A 20,283-nucleotide genomic window follows, 5' to 3' on the forward strand; every position below is an offset into this window, starting at 1 on the left:
AGGCCTTCAGCAGTCACTTTTCCTGGGTATTCATGTTGTCATTTCAAAGAGGTATTTAGGGGTTGGAGCCCCTAGAGGGAAGTATGGACCTGGAACACATCCATTTCCCAGTTTGCCCAGTGACCCAGAGCTTCAGCTGCCCAGTGCAATGACCAATGACCAGCCCAAGCTGGACACTGAGTTGACCATCCCCACCAACATGTCATCATAGCCCACTGTCTCAGCTGATGTCCCGTCTTTTCTAAGGTTTGGCCCTCAGTCAGGGTCCCAGCTGACATCTTCTCTGTTTCTGAGTTGGCCATCCCAGCAGATGTCCTGCCTGTTCCTGAGGCTGTTCCTAAGTCCAGCCTGCCATGGAGACCATCATCTGCTCATTTTCCTCATCTGCTCCAAGGTATTTATACCACATTATTTGCTGATGTCTGTTTGTTTTCCTTTGTGCTGTTCATGTAGTGGATTCCCATTCCTGTAATGTGTATGTAGTTACCTGTTGTCTGCTTCTCCATCAATCTGTCTGTAATCCTGGTCCTAATCACCTAATCTATTAAAAGTCCTTCATTGCACCAGCATGCCTATGTGTCTGCACTTGGATCCTCCCAGTCTGTGCTCCTACCGCCAGCTGTGACATATTCTGTGTTTACAAGCTGTAGCCATCAGGATTGAACAAGATCATGGGTTAGTTTGTTTACTGAGGCCCTCTTTTTGTAGAATCGACAGCAGTACGCAGAATGCTATCATTTGATCTAACCTGAAAGGGCTGACTCTATCCTTCTGAAGACCAGAACAAAGCTCCATCAGACTTGATCAAACAAAATGGTACAGCACAGGGTTCAGTGTTTACAGGCATTGCAAAAACATATTTTTTTTGTTAAATTGACTTACTGTTAAAGGAATGCATTGGATTTTTTGGCAATTATGATCTTCCAGCCAGTTACACTATCTGTGTTCAGCACTGCAGTCATTTACTTACAGTCTAACAATCTGTTTTCTTGGCTGATGTTCATCATGTCCAAACTATCACACTGAAGATTACACCTACGTAGAGCTAGTACCTGTTTTCTCAATGCACAAAAGTAAGCTTGTTTATATCATTGAAAGTCAGTATACCATTGAGCTCTGATATACCATTAGTCTCTATATCAAGGGGCTGCACTGATTGAAGTCCGAGTCCTGATCTGCCTTCCTCTCTCTCTAACTGACCCTTCTCTGGCTCACACATCCATCTTGCCCTCCCAGCCTCTTTGCCTCTCTTTCTCTCTTATCTCTTCTCACAGCTACCCCTCTCCACACTATTAATTAAAGTGTGTGTGTGTGTGTGTGTGTGTGTGTGTGTGTGTGTGTGTGTGTGTGTGTGTGTGTGTGTGTGTGCGTGCGTGCGTGCGCGTCCATGTGTCTGCACAGGCTTCAGTATTAATTAAAGGTGTGAATGCTAATTGGTCAGATCAATAACGGGTCGTTAGGCCTCAGGGGGCAACAGCCAATAGGAAATCGTTATGTGTCTGACATCACTGTCACTCTGCCAAAGCTGCGCTGCACTGTGACACATGCACACAAAGACACACACACCTGCACTTACACACACCATTTTGCACTTACACTCACACTACTGTCACCTGAAGAGATAGGTTCACCTCAAAAGGTTGCGAGCGAGAGAGAGAGAGAGAGAGAGAGAGAGAGAGAGAGAGAGAGAGAGAGAGAGAGAGAGAGAGAGAGAGAGTTTAGAAGCAGAGGAGGTTAGTGAGACACAACTGGCGCAATAGATAGAAGCTTACTGTATGTCCCTAAAACTAAATCAATATCCATTAAGAAAAGCAAGAGACAGAGTGAGAGAGAGAGGGAGGGAGAGAGAGAAAGGATTTCAAAGAAAAATCAGATGCCATAGTTGTCATTGAAGAGAGCAGAGTAAATGAGTATGTCCTCTCAGAAGGCCTTTTTGTGCTGATCAATACCAGAGCATTCTTTCTCTCCCCTACCACATGCACATACTCTCTTTTTAAATCCCCTCTTTTGTCTTTCAATCTATCTTCTCTCTTTTGTCTAAGGGTTCCTACGACCAGTCATTGTCAGCATGATATTCAGTCAGATAGATTAAGTATAAACAAAACTTTGATCTTGACCTCAGCGTGTCTATGAGAAGAGAAGAGAAGAGAAGAGAAGAGAAGAGGTGTACAAAATGAATCTTGCAGAACTGGTGGTTTACTTGATGGGATAAAGACATGTTATTCCTGAGCTTGCAGACAGTCAGCTCAATTTGCCATTTCAAACCTACCCACACAATGACACCTCAGCATCGTGTCCCACCCTGCCACCAGTATAAATTAAATTTGTATGAAACTCAAACTTGAATATAAACCCAACTATTTCTCCACCACAACTTCATATCTCTTTCTCTGTGTTTGACAAGGATGCAAAGACACTGACAATAACTAACACACAAACACATTTAAAGGTGCAAATCAGTTCCTGCACTCCGTAGTTGCACACATTATATTGGATAATCACTGGTGGAGACAATACTGTGAAAGAGCTATTTTGATTTTCTTGTTTGTCCGTCCAATGCATTGATCTAATGACAATGTTGCTATCAAATGTGGTATAGATTCATGATATCCTACAAACATGTTTAAATGTAAACAACACAAAATGTACAGTGATGCACAGATTAAATATACTGATCACATTCATGCTCCCCTTGAAGATGAACCATTTTCTATTTTGGATACACTCTTTAACTTTACACTTTGTAGTTCTCCTACTGGTAATGCTGTTGATTGTTCCATCCAAATTTTAGTAATATGTATGTAATGAACATTGCTCTCTCTCTGGGTCACTGGCTGGGCTCGCTCTTATATCTCTAAAACCTTCAGACAGACCATCCTCTTGCCCTTAAATAAACTGACACCATGTTAGTAGAAAGAAATGGAAGGGTTATTTAAGGGTTATGCTGTTAGGTGGTGAATGAAACATGAACCAGTAACCCATGCACAGATTATTGCCTGTAGAGACAGTCATTGTTAATGTGTATGTTACAGAGCTGGTGGCTGCAGCGCAGGCACACATGCACGTAGGCAGGTTCAGTGAAAGGATTTTAATGGATGAACTGAAAACCAGGATTACAGACAGATGGATGGACTAGCAGGCAGACAGAGAGACAGGCAGGTCGAAAACAGGTTAATACACACAGGGAACAGACACATGGGGAAACGCACTGGGACATAAGCAGATGATCCGGGGAAATGGCTGGTTTAAGTACTGGCTGGGAAAATGAGGAAACTGAGAACAGGTGTGTAGGTGAGCAGGGAAGCTCAAGTGATTGGGATTAGGAGACAGGTGATCAGGTCGATCTGGCAGCCAGGTGACTGAGATAGGGAGGAAAGTCTGAGGATATCTCGTGGGCGGATGAGAGAGTCAGGAGACAGAGGCCAAAGTAAACAGGAATGAGATGGGAACAATAACAGTTGGGACGGTAAACCCACAGGAGGGAACAAGAGAGCCCAGAGATGAATTGAGACAGTGTGTTCGTGTCTCTAGTGATTGACAACTACAGCCATACTCTGGTGTATACTGAGTATATTTATTAACAGTGCACAGAGTGTGTCTGCATGTGTGTGAGAGAGAGTCATCATTCTGTGCTGATGACATCTTTGTGTGTGTTGCCTGGTTGCACAGTCGAGGTAAGCTAGCTAGCTAGCTTTGTGTGTGTGTGTGCCAGTATGTGTGTGATATCTAATAGCTGTGGTTACTGTAGCGTGACTTATAAAATTTAATATCAAGAGACCCCCTGGAAAGCTGACTGACAGATAACGGCACACATACAAACACAGACACACACACACACACAGACACACACACAATTTTTTAACTACCAGGCTCACCTTGAATGTGAAACTAACCAACCGACACAGACACAGCTGAATAATCATCCTACACATAAAGGCGGTGACAATATGGTGTGTGAAAACCAAACAGAATGTAAATTAAGAAGTAGAAATCTTGCATTTACTCACTTTCTTGTCGACAAAGTAAGGGTTGAAGAACAAACTAAAGTAAATAGGTCATTACCACATCAACAGGCTACTCCCAATTGTGAGTGCTGAGTAAAATCAGCACTCACAGCCCTGCAGAAAAAATGTCTGTACTAAAATTTAAAAAGGATAGGGATCCAAAAACCACATCCCTTATCTTTTTGACAAACTGCAGCAGTTTTAGATGAATGGTTAAAACACCTGTCATGACTCCTGAAGCAAAAGCTGATTGGCTTTTAAAACTATTTAGGTTGAAGTGTTATCAAAATATACAGTACAGTGGCAACCTTTGTGCTGAAGTACACTTCAAGACATAAGCAGCTGGCTTCTGTCCTGTTTCTGTTCTTTCAACTTGTTTCCATCTTGTCCCTTTTAATCTCATTTTCTTTTATCTCTCTCCTTGTCCTCATCTCCTCCTCTTTCGCAAGTCTTTGTACCATTAGTGCAGTACAGCTCAACATCAACTACAAATCAACAAGTATTTCCTCTGCACAATTTATTTCACTCCCAGCACATGAGCATTGTGTTTCTGTGTGTGTTGCTCAAAGAGGTGAAAAAGATTCTGTCGATCCTTCTTATCACATTTTAGAGCATGGTGATACGTTTGGTGAAAATTCTTGTTGATCGTCTGACAGTTTTGAGAGATACGTTTGTCTTAATGCTACCTCGGATTGCTGTCTGGCTCATGGCATCAGAAAATGCCATGTCAGCATGACCCTGCTCATTTCCTGGTTATGCTAATCAGGTGACATTCCTTCCTGCTTGGCAGGAGAAGCTGATTGGATGGGCCGAGGTGGTGACCCTGAAGGGAGGCCGTTGGTTGGCTGATATAAAGCTGAATAATGGACTGACATTGGTCAAGGCACTGTAATATTAACAATACACCCTAACATACACACAAACGCACACACTACCGCAGCATATAAGCACACTTTTACACACACTGATAATAACTATGTACCAGGATAGCCTATATTTTAGTCAGGTGGGCAGTGGTTGTCTGACAGACCTGAATATCAAATCAATATATCATTTCATGTAATTTCTATCCTGTCTCAGCACAGGGCTGGTGCCTGTAATTCCATCATAAAGGTATTTAATATAAAATCTATAATATCATTCAGATATGAGGTCAATATATCATTTACTGGACTTACTTTAGTGTCAAACTCCTATCTTGCCAAACTAGGCACTGAAAGACTTTACACGTTACTGTGTAGAGTCTGATACATTAACCAGGTATCAGAGTGATGACTATTTTTTGGATAGTCTTTAATGTTGGCACCTATCCTTTCCAGGCAGTAAAACATTTGGCAGCTTTTCAATATAAATCTGTCACCAAATTAGTGCATTTTATCCAGGTATCATATTAATTTGTCATTTGCTGGACTTTGTGATGTGAGGCACCTACAGTAATTCTGCCTAGCCAACTAAGATGTTTGGCAGCCATTTACTGTGATTATATTATCCAGACATCAGATTGATACATTGTGTGGACAGTCACTGAAAGCCACTGAGAGATCTGGCAGCTATTTTGTACCATACCATTATAAAATTATATACAATGATCCAGATAATGAGCTAATGCCACTTGCTTTCAACAATGAAAGGTGACCTTGTAGAGTCACATTTTCTTCTTCATAACACTGAAAAGCTCACTCATCGTCTGTTGCTGTAGGATTGCTGTAATCTTAAAGCAGTTACTTGGACTTTTTTTGGTATCACTCATCTCTCCTGCCCGTGCTGACAATTGTGCTGTGCCACATTTCCTGTGATTGGGATGAAGAAGAACAAATATGTCCAAAATCACAGAATTATAGGTATACGAGTTACAGACATTGAATTTGTCATTGTGTTTTGATACTTTTGGGACTTGTTCCATACCACATCCATGACAATAAAGCAAACTCAGGATTTAAAGAGAGGCACATGGAGAAATGAATTTAAAAAACATCCATATTTCCCATCAAAATTTGGTCTCATACAAACTGCGCTCCACATCTACTGTCACAGTGTGTGCGCACTTGTGTGTATATGTTTCTATGATTGTTTTGATTCACACTGTGTGACTGACACACACACACACACACACACACACACACACACACACACACACACACATGCACTCTCTCTCTCTCTCTCTCTCTCGCTCTCTCACTCTCACACACACACACACACACACACACACACACACACACACACACACACACACACACACACACACACACACACACACACACACACACACACACACACCTTTAAAATAGCACTGATTTCTCCTGTTCAACTAGAAAGCATGGAGCACATTATCAGGAGCTCCTCTTTTCTTCTTCTATCCTCTCATATTCCCACTTCCCCTCCCAGTACAGATTTGTTTTTCTCACTTTTTCCTTTATTCCTTTTTCCTACACTTCTCTTCTTCCCTTCCTGACTTTGATTTCTTGTTTCTCTTATCCCCACACTTTTTCATTACTCCTTATATACTGTATGCTCCTCTTCCATCTTACTACTTTTCTTCCCTCTCAAATCTCACATACTTCACATTTGCTTGTTATATACACATGGGAATAAGTGGGACACATGCATATACATTATACATAGAGACATAGGCACAGACTCATGCACACATATATGCACACAAACATGCACACACAATTACTACTCCCCAGGACTGTAAAACCACTCTTCTCCAGGGATAGAACTGACATATCCCTTCTCATTTTAGATGTATGAACTGAGCCATAGTAGTATGCGTGTAGGCACACATATGTTTTTGTGTACTTGGTGTATTGAGGGTGAAAAATATGTGTACTGAGCTGCCTACAAAAAGAGCCAGACAGAAACAAAAGAAGTTACAGAGTAAGAAGCAGAAAGAAAATCAGACATTTGAGTTAAAACTGTCTATTTATGTGTACAGTATATCTTATCTGGTTGTCACGAGAATATGTATTTGCTCCCCTGACCAATCAGTTTCAAGATCTCTAATTCTTTCAATTTCCAACACATATCTTTATCACTGCAGATATTAAATAAATTAATGCATGTTAATGTTTTAACAAAAATCTGACAATCCTATGCAAACCTGAAAAAAAGAAAAGAAAAGAAACAAAAACAACAGGTGTTCAATGTAGCAAACATAAATAAAAACTAAGGCTGTCAAAGTTAACGCGTTATTAGGCAACATGCCTTTAACGGGATTAATTTTTTTAACGTGATTAACGCTTGTGACATTTGAACCTCGGGCCACTCCGCAGCTCGGGAAATCAGGAAGCAATTCACCGAGGTCGATGCCGTCGTGAGCAGTAATGGATAAAAAAGATATTTTGAATGGCAAGTTCAGCTTCAAAGTCTTGCCAGATGGCTCTCTTGACAGGACAAAAGTAATTTGTATTTATTGTTGCGGTGAATTTAAGTACCACCGGAGTACGTCTAGTCTCAAATACCACCTGTCGGCCAAGCACACAGTGGATGCAGAGAGCCCGGCGCCCCCTCCTCGCATGAAGCAAACCATATTTATTTCAGCATCTTGTTTTACAATGCAGTTTGCACATGTTAGTTACTTGAACTGAGAGTATTTCTCATTGTAGCAATAAATAAACATGATTTTTTTGCATAAAGCAAGCATTTGTCTATTCTCATGTTGAAAAGAGTATTAGTAGTAAGTAAGTAAGAGTAGTATCAGTTTAAGGTACATTTAGAACAGATTAAAAATATGCGTTTAATCATGATTAACTATGATCACTCATGCGATTAATCGCAATTAAATATTTTAATCGATTGACAGCCCTAATAAAAACATGACTGAAGCTAGATGTCACACTGGACCACCAGCATCTGCCACATCCCGAGCCTCCGTTAGGCCACAAACACCCTTCTCCCTTTACATTCTCAGTCAGAAAGGTGTTACAAAGCCTTATGAAATCAGCTACTTAAAACATAATGAAATAAAGTTACCATGTGTATACGAAAGCCAACAAAAAACAATCCAGCCTCAGCCATTAGCCCATGCTAGTATTTAATGATATGCTCCACAGCAACGCTGGCAATAAGCTAACTAGCGATTGCAACGTTTACCAAACAAATTCATAATACGGGTAACAGCAAGTCGGCTAACGTTATCATGCCTACTGTATCCGGTCACTAATGAAAACAGATATGTGACTTTATGTAGCATCAAGCTACTTACACATCAAGGAGAAGAAAAGCCAGTTCTGAGTCAAGGTGGAGCCATTTAGCAGCTTGTAAGGCTCTCCATCTCATAAAAGCCAGACCAGTACTGGCTACACAATTAGACTGGGAACTTCAGCCATAGACTTATCCACTGGGACCAGCCACAAAAATTACAGAGATAGAGCCAGTTAAAACTTTATGGATGTTTTGACAGGCCACCAGCGGACTGGGATTTGAACCAGTGTTCCCCATGGCCAGTCCGCCTGTACTCTGGTCTTATCTCTTTCTTTATCTGAGCTTTTTAGCCAAAGTGTAGTAAATTGTGAAAGGTCGCTTTCACCTGAATGCTGTGTGTACTAAAATGTCCCATTGTGTGGGGAGTCTTCGGGGGAGGGCCAACAGTTCAACAGGGAGGCACTGCACTAACATGTGCAAGTAAAAGCACTAACAAGCACATGTTGACGCCCTGGTTAGCAAAATGAAGAACGGAGAAGCTCTGATTACATCACATATAGGGGGGGCTGTGACTTTGTTCTCTGGTGTCATCATATGAATGAAAATGGAATATCATTCATCATGTGAATGATATTCCATTGTCTTCCTAAAAGCCTACAAATTGCAAAATTATAGTTTGACAAAAGATGTTTTGTAAATAATTGTTAAGCATCTGTAAGTACATATTTTGGTAATTTATATATTTTTATATTACTATATAATATCATCTTCAAGATCCTTCAAGCTCCCCCAACCAACCTCAACTATTAGGGTCACCTTCTCTTTCCCATAATGGAAAGTGACCATTAACACATTAACTGACGTGGATGAAATTGTTGAATTGAAGGAGGAAGAGACAGACTGAATGACAGAAAATTAAAATTAATAAAGAGAAGAGACAGAAAGATGGAGGGATGATAGATAGAGAAGTATTGTCAATCCCATCTCTTTGATAAAGATCAGAGCACCGACAACCAGCACCTAAATCACATATGCATATACGTACAGACACACAGACACACACAAACTCTGCTCACTCTTGTGCAATAGACAATGTCCTGGAATGTTAGCAGTCACACAAACACACACACACACACACACACACACACACACACACACACACACACACACACACACACACACACACACACACTCAGATCATGTTCAAATCAAACAGACTAGAGAAAAAAAAATCAATCAATCAAGTGCTGATAAGGGACCAGAGACCAAGTGAAACAAATGATGGAATTTTCCTTTAATGCCTGCTTTTAAATATGGATGCAAACGCTTTTCTAACTGAGGTTTAGCCCCATGAGATCTCAGTTGTGACTGCAGTAGAGTTGAAATATTACTGGTGCAAGAGATGAAAAATTTAGGAAACCTTTCTCAATGAAAGATGATGATGTTCACAGAATTCTAATGTGGAAAGCAATTAAACTGTGTTGCAACTAAAGCTTCACACCTCCTTGATGCTTCTGCATCAAAATCAGTATAATTTTGTCAACAGAGGACCACAGTGGCCATTGACCACATGTTTTAAGGAACCAGAGCAATGACCTCACAGACAACCAGGCTGGCCATGTTTGGCATTCTGTAAAACGGGTCCTTTTGTTGTTTTGCTTATCAACTTTTCTTCCTTATTTTCTTGGCCACTTGTCAAGTCAGACACTTCAGACATGTGCCAATAATTGCTCATCATAAGCTCCACTGCAGCTCAATGTTATATACAAACACAAATTAAAGGCTAAACGTGTGTTCATTAAAGGTAAGTAATTCAGTAGATAAAATGGACATTGTGACACATACATGAAATGTTTTAAGGAGATATTAAAGAAAACCACGCATTTCACCCATCTACCTCGCGGTTGCATGCCTCCGCCACTATGACTATTTCCAGAATACATCCCCGTTTATCCGGAGTCATATTAAAATATTAAAAATTCATGAGACATTTTGTCATAAGTCTTGAGTAATGGCTAAAAAGTATTTGTGAGAACACACTGACCTTGACCTTTGATCTTTAGCTGTTTACACATAGCATTCAATTATTAAGTGTTAGAAATAATCGTGTCTGTGTTTATTGAAGTTTTGTGCTGACTGAACCCTGTTTTTGTTTACTCTCAAGTTCCTTCTCAAAAGCAATGAACAATCAGCTATTCTCTGCTGAGACTTTGAGAAAAGTTTGTCAAAAGTAGGTATTGTCTTTTTTAAAACTTTGAATTTCAGACTGAATTGCTTTCATCAAATGTGGCACACTAACTAGAGTCTCAAAAGTGACTCTACAATGATAGCAACACATTTCATATTAACAGGAGTGTGAGCTAGTAGAAAAAAAAAATCACAAAATTCCATGAGTGTCTGCAGTCTTTTTGTTCTGTCGAAACTCCCTTCAGAGCATTCATACAAGAGAATGTATGAAACAAAGCATCATCTTGTTTATTGTTTTGCTGCGTTGTTATTGCTAAATCTTGAAAATGACAGGATTTCTCTAATGTCACCTGAATGTAACATCAGAAGAAATGGTAATGTGACTTGGCCAGTGTAAAAAGGAGTGTCAAAAAGCTAGCCAGTCCAGGACCTAAAAGGGGTAATTTAATTTATGGCACTCCATAAATTATTGTAGATTTATATTCATAATAGGGCCGCAACGATTCGTCGACGCTCTCGACAAAAATCGATAATAGAAATAGTCAACAATGAATTCCATTGTTGACTATTGTTGCCAGATGTGTTTTTCCAACAGAGTAAGGCATCTCACTTAATTACAATCTCTGCCGAGAGTCGAAGTAACTTACACAGAAATGGCGGCGTCCAAAACATCAGCTACGCGTACCAAAGCTTCTAAAGTTTGGGAGCATTTTAGCCTGGATACGGCGAATAAAAAGATTACTTGCAAGGTTTGCAAAGCAGACCTTGCGTATCACGGCAGCACCTCGGTGATGCACGAACATTTAAAGATAAAGCACGTCGGGCAGTTGAACGAAACGGAGTCTGACTCGCCTCGGTAATAATTAATTAATTAAATTAATTAATTTATTTATTTAATAATTATTTTATTAATTAGTAATTTAGATAGGACATTTTTATTTACTTTTTGTATGAATCAGCAGCAAAGTTGAATAAAAGATGCATTTTTCATTGAAGTACCCATCTTTCTTGTGTTTATTATCATTTGCCACATAATTAAAGCAACTTCATGCTAAATTTAAGAAAAAATAAATAATTATCCGATTAGTCGACTAATCGTTTCAATAGTCGGTGACTAGTCGCCTATTAAAATAGTCGTTAGTTGCAGCCCTAATTCATAAACATCATTTGTCAATATAGTGCACTGTGACTTCTGGGTCAGGATTTCCATGAGCTCCCTCACAGAAATTCTAAATCGTTTATGTCAAGATTGTAGAGGAATAGGGTTCAGGATATGAGTGCACAACCAGAGGGTTACTGGATTGTCTGTAAACCTCTGTGAGTAAGTAACACTCCTTCATATTTTGCAGAACTGATGGACAAATGTCCAGGTGGAGAAGGGTCCATCGATGGGGCTGAAATCTGTACATAACTTTCCATTACTTTAAATAAAATCATGTGTGATAGACTATGTGGAAACCTGCTGTTCCTGTTTTGTTTACTGTGTGTTTTGCACATTTAACCATTTTCCACTGAATGTGTTTTCTTTTTGATCTCCTATATTTTATTTGTCTTTGTTTATGCCCTCTCTATGGCACTATGTAAACTCTGTCTGGTAAAAGTAAATGAAGGTAAAAGAAGTGTATCACTGTGGAAAAAACAAAGTGGAGCTGTTGGAAGTGCAGCGGAGAAGTGGAAAAGCAGCAGCAGTGAAGAGAGGCTGGACGTGAGGGGCGTGAAGTGAAATCTCTGCTGACTTGTTATCCACATGGCAGAATGTTCTAGGATGTGGAACATGTTCTGCGGTCCTTGTTCTGGAGAAAATGATTACATCTGGGAGCTGTGTGTCTGTGTGTGTACCATATGCATGTCCATGTCTGTTGTGTTTCCATGCATGACTGCGCCTCTGGACACATGGCTGTGTCTAAATGTTTATTGTATGAATGTGGGCAATGTAGATTTTTGTTTGAGGTTAACACAATTTGATACTATTTCATATTATGTGTCTATGCGTGATGTGTTTTTATTCTCACATACTTCAAAGTGGGTGCCTCTCCCAGATGGTCTTAAAATATGCACAATATACATGTTAGATAGCTGCAAAATGCTTTTTCTACAATACAGTACAACCTACAAGCTTCAAGGAAAGCTTTCTTTTGTGCAAAAATTATATGCCAAAATGAAAGAGAAAATTCACCTGCAACACTGTTACTGCAATACTGTATGTAATCAACTTGTATCATACAGTTCTTAAAGTATGACAGTCAAATCAATAAAATGCTTTTATGTCTTCACGAGAGTAAATTAGCAGTGGCATTACAGATTGTAGGAAAGAGCTGACGAAAACGGGCAGTGTGAAAAACACTTTTGTTTACAACTCACTTAACTTTTTCTAATTCAGTTTAAATACTGAACACAAGCCAATACAGGAAACATCCAATCATATGAAAACAAAAATGAGAGAAGATAGATGAATGAAGATGAACAAGGAGAAGGTGGGGCAGAAGAAGACAGGGGAGGAGGAGTCAGAATAAACAAAAAGAATAATTCGTCAACAACAATCATATTGAGAAAGAACATTTTGTGTGTTAGTGTGTGTACGTGCATGTGTGCGCGCGTGCGTGTGTTTCTAAGTGCTGTGATAATCTGTGATTCCGTCTCATCAGCACAATATCAAACTGCCTCTGACATCATGTTAAATAATACATCACTCTCTTTCTCTCTCTGTTTCACACACACACATATGCACATATTCACACTGTATGGCATGTGCTGGTGTATGAATTAGTTATGACCTGACAGTCTTCAGAGGGTTAGGAAGAAATGTTCAAGGAGTCCGACAATCACATCAAAGTGTATCACACAACCAAGCAGACAGGCTGAAAAGGATGGGGCAGCACTGATATACCTCTGCCCCACCAATCACCCTGTCAAATAACTTCCTAATATGTGACCAACTTTTTCAATGGATTTTCTGTTTCATAATAAGGATGTAATGCATACTGTTCCTCTACACCACTGTTTTTAAATCATAGACCCACAGATGTTAATCCAATCATCTATTCATTCATATCCATCCATCCATTTTCCATAAGGTGCAGTAGCAGCAGAATAAGCAAAGCGCTCCAGACCTCCTTCCACTCATCCACATCCTTAAGCTCCTTCTGGGCTTCTGAGGCATGAGTCCCCAGGCATTCCCAGGCCAGGTGGGATATAAAAGCCCTCCAGCTTCTTCTTAGTCTGCCCCAGGGTCTCTGCATAGTTTGATGTACCTGGACTACCTCCACACCAAGATGTCCTGGAGGATTCTTCATCAGATGCCCAAACAGTCTGGGCTCTTTTCAGCACGAAGGACCAGCGGTTCTACACTGAGCTCCTTTCAAATTTCTTAGCTTCTCATCCTCTCCACACAAGTAAGCCCAGTCAGGCTGTAAAGGATTGAGATCTCTTTCTTTCAGTCTCAGTTCAGAGCCCAGGACCAAAGGTGAGGGCTTGAGCACACATCTGTTCGTAAAGCCAGAGTTTCATCTGGCCTCACACAGCAGTCTGTTACAAATGCCTGCATCACATCTGATGCTGCATTAATCCACCTGTTGTTCACATTTCTGTTTTCTCTGTCTTGTACAGTAGAACTCTTTGCATTTATTTAACTGTTTCGTGTGTGCATTGATTATTTTAGAGCTGATGTAATTATTTAAAATAAATAAAACTACATGATCAAAGCTGGCATCACGCAAGTTCTCATTACTGGTTCAAAATGTTACTCATTCCCTTTTTAAAATGTGCTGTTTGCTAAGGCAATACGTGTAAAAATCAAAAAACTTGAAATGGCTTCAATGGCAGATTAGGTATAAGGATTACATGGAGTAAGAATGACCAGAAATGGTTCAAACCAGGGTGGATCATTCCTTCCTTCTGAGACAATCTCCTCCCTGCTGTATAAATTTACAGCCTAGCTGTGTGCTGTGGACAGTTTGAGATGCTGAATATGAAAAGACACACAGATCATCAGCATAATGTTGCATTTTTGCAAATGCCAAGTATGGTCTGCCTCTCTGTCTCACTGACTCCCCCTCTCTGACACACACACGGAGTAAGTCAAACAGCTGAATGTATCAGCAGCAGGGGCTCTTCAGATAAGTCCCCTGGAAGCTCTCACTGAGAGCAAACTCTTTCTGTGTCACACTCACACACACACACACATAATGGAATGAACATGGGCCAAGTAGCAAGTAGAAGCTTGTGCCAGTAATAAATCTGGGACAACTGCTTGGACATACAAGTAGCACAAACAGGCACAGACACACATACAAACCCAGACACAGCATGTGTGCAGACTTAAACCAAGGCACTTTGCAATCAGTGATACTGTCATTATGCAGTGCACCACACACATATCAACAAGACGAACACCCACCAAGCAACCTACATACAAACAAGCACAAAGGCCACAGAGGGAAGCAGAGAGACACACACACAGACAGTAAAGCAGTGTATCATTTTCAGCATTAACTAAATGTGACAGACATTGTGTGTGTCTATGTGTCTGTGTCTGTGTGTGTTTATGTGTGTCTGTGTCTGTGTGTGTGTTAATTCAAAATCAGCAATAATTAATGTCATTATTTACACCTGTGCTTTTCCTTGTCACAATGTATTCTATGAAAGAGGCTTGTGTCGCCTCCTGTCACAGTAAGTAATCTCTGATAGCTCCTGAGGAATACATCACCCTACAAAACATCATCAAAACCACAAGCAACATATAGACTAACAACCTATAAGATAAATATGTCAACAAAACACTGATTCAGTTGGTATTTAGCTTATCTAAATACCAACTTTCACAAGAATGTAGCACTGTGACAATGTGACATGGTGCAATTCCTCCATTTCTGTTGCAGTCTTAACCAGTGCTAACCAGTTGTCTGGAATAATCTGCAGGTTTTCATTCCTACAACAAACAACACCATTTGAGAAATGAAAGCCTAGGAATGAATACAGACAACATTTCTTGAGAGGGAACGCTCTCCACTGTGAATGTGGGCCTGAATGACGGACACTGCTTTAACACAGAATACTGCTTTAAAATATGCATGCCTTTTTATTAAAACTTTCTCACCATCTAATAAAGTTTGAGTTTCTTGGGAAACCCATCACCAGTGCCATCTTGGTTACAGTACATTCTATAATAAGCCATAATCCACATTCAGTATTAATATCCCAGCAGTACACAGGAACATGACTACATTTCATACACCATCTGTGCACCTCTGCATCTTTCATATACACTGCAACTGACTGTACTGACATGTAACGTTAAATGTATGATCATTATGTTGATATCTTACCTATAATGACTTTGTAAAACTTCATGTTTAATGTGTATTGTCCACTGCCTAAATGAAGCTCTTGAATTGTGTCCTTTAAAATGACATATTGAGTCATATACAGTATGTACTTGAAACATGGGGGTCAGACAGATCTGTCATCGTGTTTGGTGAAAAGCAAGGAACTAGAAAAGTGTGTATCTATTTGTTTGGTTTGTTTGCTCAGTGTCATGTGTGTGCCTCCGGTCGACAATTTGATCCTCTTCTGTTTTATGCTCTGGAACTAACTGCCTCATTGAGGACATCAAAGTTTTTCTAATCTAAATCTAATCTGAAATCTTTAATGCACACAGGACATGGTGCTGATACATACTGAGTTCTAATTTTAACCATCACTTCAACCATTCATATCTCTTCCTTTAATCTGTGAAAATGGTACCATGCTGTTTTACTTTGGCCCTAAAGGAAGAGGGTGAAAGGTTTGAACTACCCTCTGGAACCAAGCCCTGCATTTTCTTGGTTTTAACATCTTGGTAACAGCCCACCAAACTGACTGCCATATATTGATTTTCAATTTTTGTACTATTTCAAATAGGTAAAATCATATTTTATTGAAGAGTTGTATTAATTTGTTGAGCCTCTCTCTCTCTCTCTCTCTCTCTCTCTCTCTCTCTCTCTCTCTGCCTGTCATTCAGGGTGTACAGAGCATGCTGCATGTGTGAGCTGGGACTGGGCATCACAATATGCAATCAATTATTAGTTTAACACAACATGAAGTAATGGAGCTGTACATATTATTCAGCAATTAATTTGTCTTGGTACTTGGCAAATATTTGTTGTGGAGCACCTCAAACACGGTATAACTTAATTATTTTCAGTGGATAGAATCGAATTCTGTGGGAACACTGAGCTTTGGCTGTTTTATTTGAAGTTTAATAAGTTGAGCTTATAATTAAGATTTTGTAGATTTTGTAGTGCAAAGATTTTGTCTTTGGTAGGTCAGATTTGATCAGTTTGATATGAACCCGAAAATCTGGTGGATTGAGCCTTCAGTATGCCTTCACTTCAAACTACAAACCTAAACCCCCCCACTCCATTAATGACTTCCGTCTGGCCAACGATCTGAATGAGTTCTACTGCCGCTTTGAAAGACAGTGGGACAAGCCTGACACTAACCTCCACATCAGAGCCACATCAGAACCCCCCTCCTCCTCCCCTACCAAAGGAACATCTCTCTCTATCCTGGAGAGAGATGTCAACAGGCTTTTTAAGAAGCAGAACCCCCGCAAAGCAGCTGGTCCTGACTCTGTCTCTCCATCATCCCTGAAGCACTGTGCTGATCAGCTGTCTCCGGTGTTCACGGACATCTTCAACACCTCACTGGAGACCTGCCACGTGCCAGCCTGCTTCAAATCCTCCACCATCATCCCTGTCCCCAAAAAACCAAGGCCCACAGGACTAAATGACTACAGACCCATTGCCCTGACCTCTGTGGTCATGAAATCATTTGAGCGCCTTGTCCTGTCCCATCTCAAATCCATCACTGACCCACTCCTGGACCCCCTGCAGTTCGCCTACAGAGCCAACAGGTCTGTAGATGACGCCGTCAACATGGCTCTCCACTTCATCCTCCAGCACCTGGACTCCTCAGGGACCTATGCCAGGATCCTGTTTGTGGACTTCAGCTCTGCCTTCAACACCATCATCCCGGCTCTGCTGCAGGACAAGCTCTCCCAGCTGAGCGTGCCTGACTCCACCTGCAGGTGGATCACCGACTTCCTGTCTGACAGGAGGCAGCACGTGAAGCTAGGAAAGCACGTGTCTGACTCCCAGACCATCAGCACTGGATCCCCGCAAGGCTGCGTTCTTTCTCCTCTGCTCTTCTCCCTGTACACCAACACCTGCACCTCCAGCCATCAGTCTGTCAAGCTCCTGAAGTTTGCAGACGACACCACTCTCATTGGACTCATCTCTGATGGCGATGAGTCTGCCTACAGGTGGGAGACTGAGCGTCTGGTGACCTGGTGCAGGCAGAACAACCTAGAGCTAAACGCTCTGAAGACAGTGGAAATGATAGTGGACTTCAGGAAGAGCCCAGCCCCACCCACCCCCATCTCCCTGTGTGACTCCCCCGTGGCTACCGTGGAGCATTTTCGCTTCTTGGGAACCACCATCACACAGGATCTCAAATGGGAGCTAAACATCAGCTCCCTCATCAAAAAAGCTCAGCAGAGGATGTATTTCCTGAGGCAATTGAAGAAGTTCAACCTGCCAAGGACTATGATGGTGAACTTCTACACCTCCATCATTGAGTCCATCCTCACCTCCTCCATCACCATCTGGTACGCTGCTGCCACGGAGAGGGACAATAACAGACTGCAGCGTATCATCCACTCTGCTGAGAAGGTGATTGGCTGCAATCTTCCGTCCCTCCAGGACCTGTACGCCTCAAGGACTCTGAGGCGTGCAGGGAAGATTGTAGCTGACTCCTCCCACCCTGGACACAAACTCTTTGAGACACTCCCCTCTGGCAGGAGGCTGCGGTCCTTCAGGACCAAAACCTCTCGCCACAAAAATAGCTTCTTCCCATCTGCTATTAGCCTCATCAACAAGGCTAGAGAGCCCCACTGTTGCTGATCAATTGCTCCAATCACCAGAAAAAATTCCTTGTATGTGAAAACATACTTGGCAATAAAACTGATTCTGATTCTGATTCTGATTCTGATTCTGATTTAGTATAATGCTCTGTCCATGCTTTCCTCTCTTTTGATAACTTTGACAGCCTCTCTTTTTGAAAAGCACTGAACTGAATTATAGAGCCTTTTCCTGAGCTGAGAGGTGTTGGGATCTCAAGTCATGAGGTCTGAAAAGAACAATAGAGAGGCCTGCATGCTTTTCCTGAAGCCTGACTCGAGCCATGCCTCGTGGGGAGAACAAAGGAGCGAACCACATTTCCCTCCAGGCTGTGGGCCAAGAACCACCCCCACAATTCACACCTATGTGTAAAATCGGAGTTTGAAAGAAAACTCCGCAACGGCATTGGCTGAGGCCGGGCATTCCCAGCAGGGATTCCCGGTGACGTCACTCAGGTGATAAAAGCAGCGCGGTGACTCTCCTCCTCGCTCTTTTACCGTGCGTCGAAGTTGCTGCAACAGCTGCAACTCCGATCACTGAAAGGAAGCACCACACAAACGTTTGGAGATATTTTTCTTTTCCCATAGGCCTTCAGTCTTCAACTCGCTGGACGAGTCAACAGACTGCTCACATTCGCTGAATGTACCGGACCCGAAGGAGACAGCCGCATCACGCCCGCTGATCTTTAACTTTGCCTGCAGAAGGACGGAGGATTTTCCCGTCGGAGGAAGCGGACACGTTTTCCCTCCATCGAGTCGACTCTGCTGTTTCTTCCATTGCCCCGAAGAACAGCCGCCGTTATTCCTCACGGAAGGAGATAACGGCCCCGCCAGCCTTCAGGACCGCGCTGAAGCCGCAACGGCGGATTTCCACACATCCACTCCAAGTAAGAGGCTTGTGTCTGGGCAGATCGTTAGGAGGTGCAACAGTTTATTATCATTGATCGGACTCTCTGATATAAATTGAATCAGGACCGCTGCGTCCTATGCTATTGTGTTGTAATTACTATTGCTTAGTTGTTTGTATGGTCTACTGCTGTTTTACTGTTATACCGTTGATGAACGTTAGCCACTAGTACCGGAACAGTCCGTGCCGTTCTGCTGAAGTAGGACGTGCTATTGTGCTTGTGTTCATCTTGGGTGATCGGAGCGAAGCTGCCGCATCTGGACACCTCGGTGTCGCTGCACAGCCTCGCTACCGCGAGTGAGCCAGTGGACTCCCTCTGAACCGGTTAAAGGACCAGTATCAGGCCAGACGAGTGTTAGCTCGATGCCCTGTTACTGCGTGGTGAAGAAAGAGTTTACTGGACCTCTCGACGACTCACAGAACCCTGAGACACGGGTTCTGTATCTTTCTCTCTTTCCCCCTTTTTTTTGTCCCCAATTAACACGTACACGTACACACACACACACACACGCCTACACCCATACAAGTGAAGCCTTTGTGCTCGGATCGCGTGACACCACGCGGACGACGTCCACGCCACCTCTCCACTGAAAGCACGTGGGAGGTCACACCTGGACTCTTTTGTTCCTCAGTCTTGGCTTGAATCCGGCGCCATCTTAGACTCCACCTACGTGGTCTTGGCCGCCATCTTCCTACACGCATAGACACTCCCATACACATAGACACTCCCACACACATAGACACTCCCATACACACAGACACTCCCACGCACATAGACACACCTATACATGCACACACACACGAACGGACATACAAGCTTCCACATCATATGCCTATTATTTGTCTTGGTTGTTAGATATAGTATTAGTAGTTTAGCGTAACCGTAATGAGAGTTTGTTGATGAAAAGTAGCATTGAGTGCCATTGATGTTGCAATTGTTAATAAACTCCTCTTTACTTTAAGCGGTCGTTGCCTGTGATTATTGGTGCATGTGTGCAGTGATAACAGCTGGTTGGGATGGTCAGTGCTCGGAACTCAACCTTCAGCGTTTAACTCATAAGTGCTAATATGTCCAACATTGACACTTATGAGTAAGTGCCTTT

At 41.8% G+C, this 20,283-nt stretch overlaps 1 protein-coding gene across 5 annotated transcripts in view; it reads right to left on the reverse strand.

Moving 5' to 3' along the window:
• The window catches only part of LOC139634681 (CUB and sushi domain-containing protein 3-like), a 334,573-nt gene that overhangs the window by 205,316 nt on the left and 108,974 nt on the right, over nucleotides 1-20,283 (reverse strand). The window lies entirely within an intron of this gene.

The sequence above is a fragment of the Trachinotus anak genome, unplaced genomic scaffold (genome assembly GCF_046630095.1).
Source record: "Trachinotus anak isolate AG129_WGS33_773 ecotype Australia unplaced genomic scaffold, CSIRO_AGI_Tana_v1 ptg000016l, whole genome shotgun sequence".
NCBI lineage: Eukaryota > Metazoa > Chordata > Actinopteri > Carangiformes > Carangidae > Trachinotus > Trachinotus anak.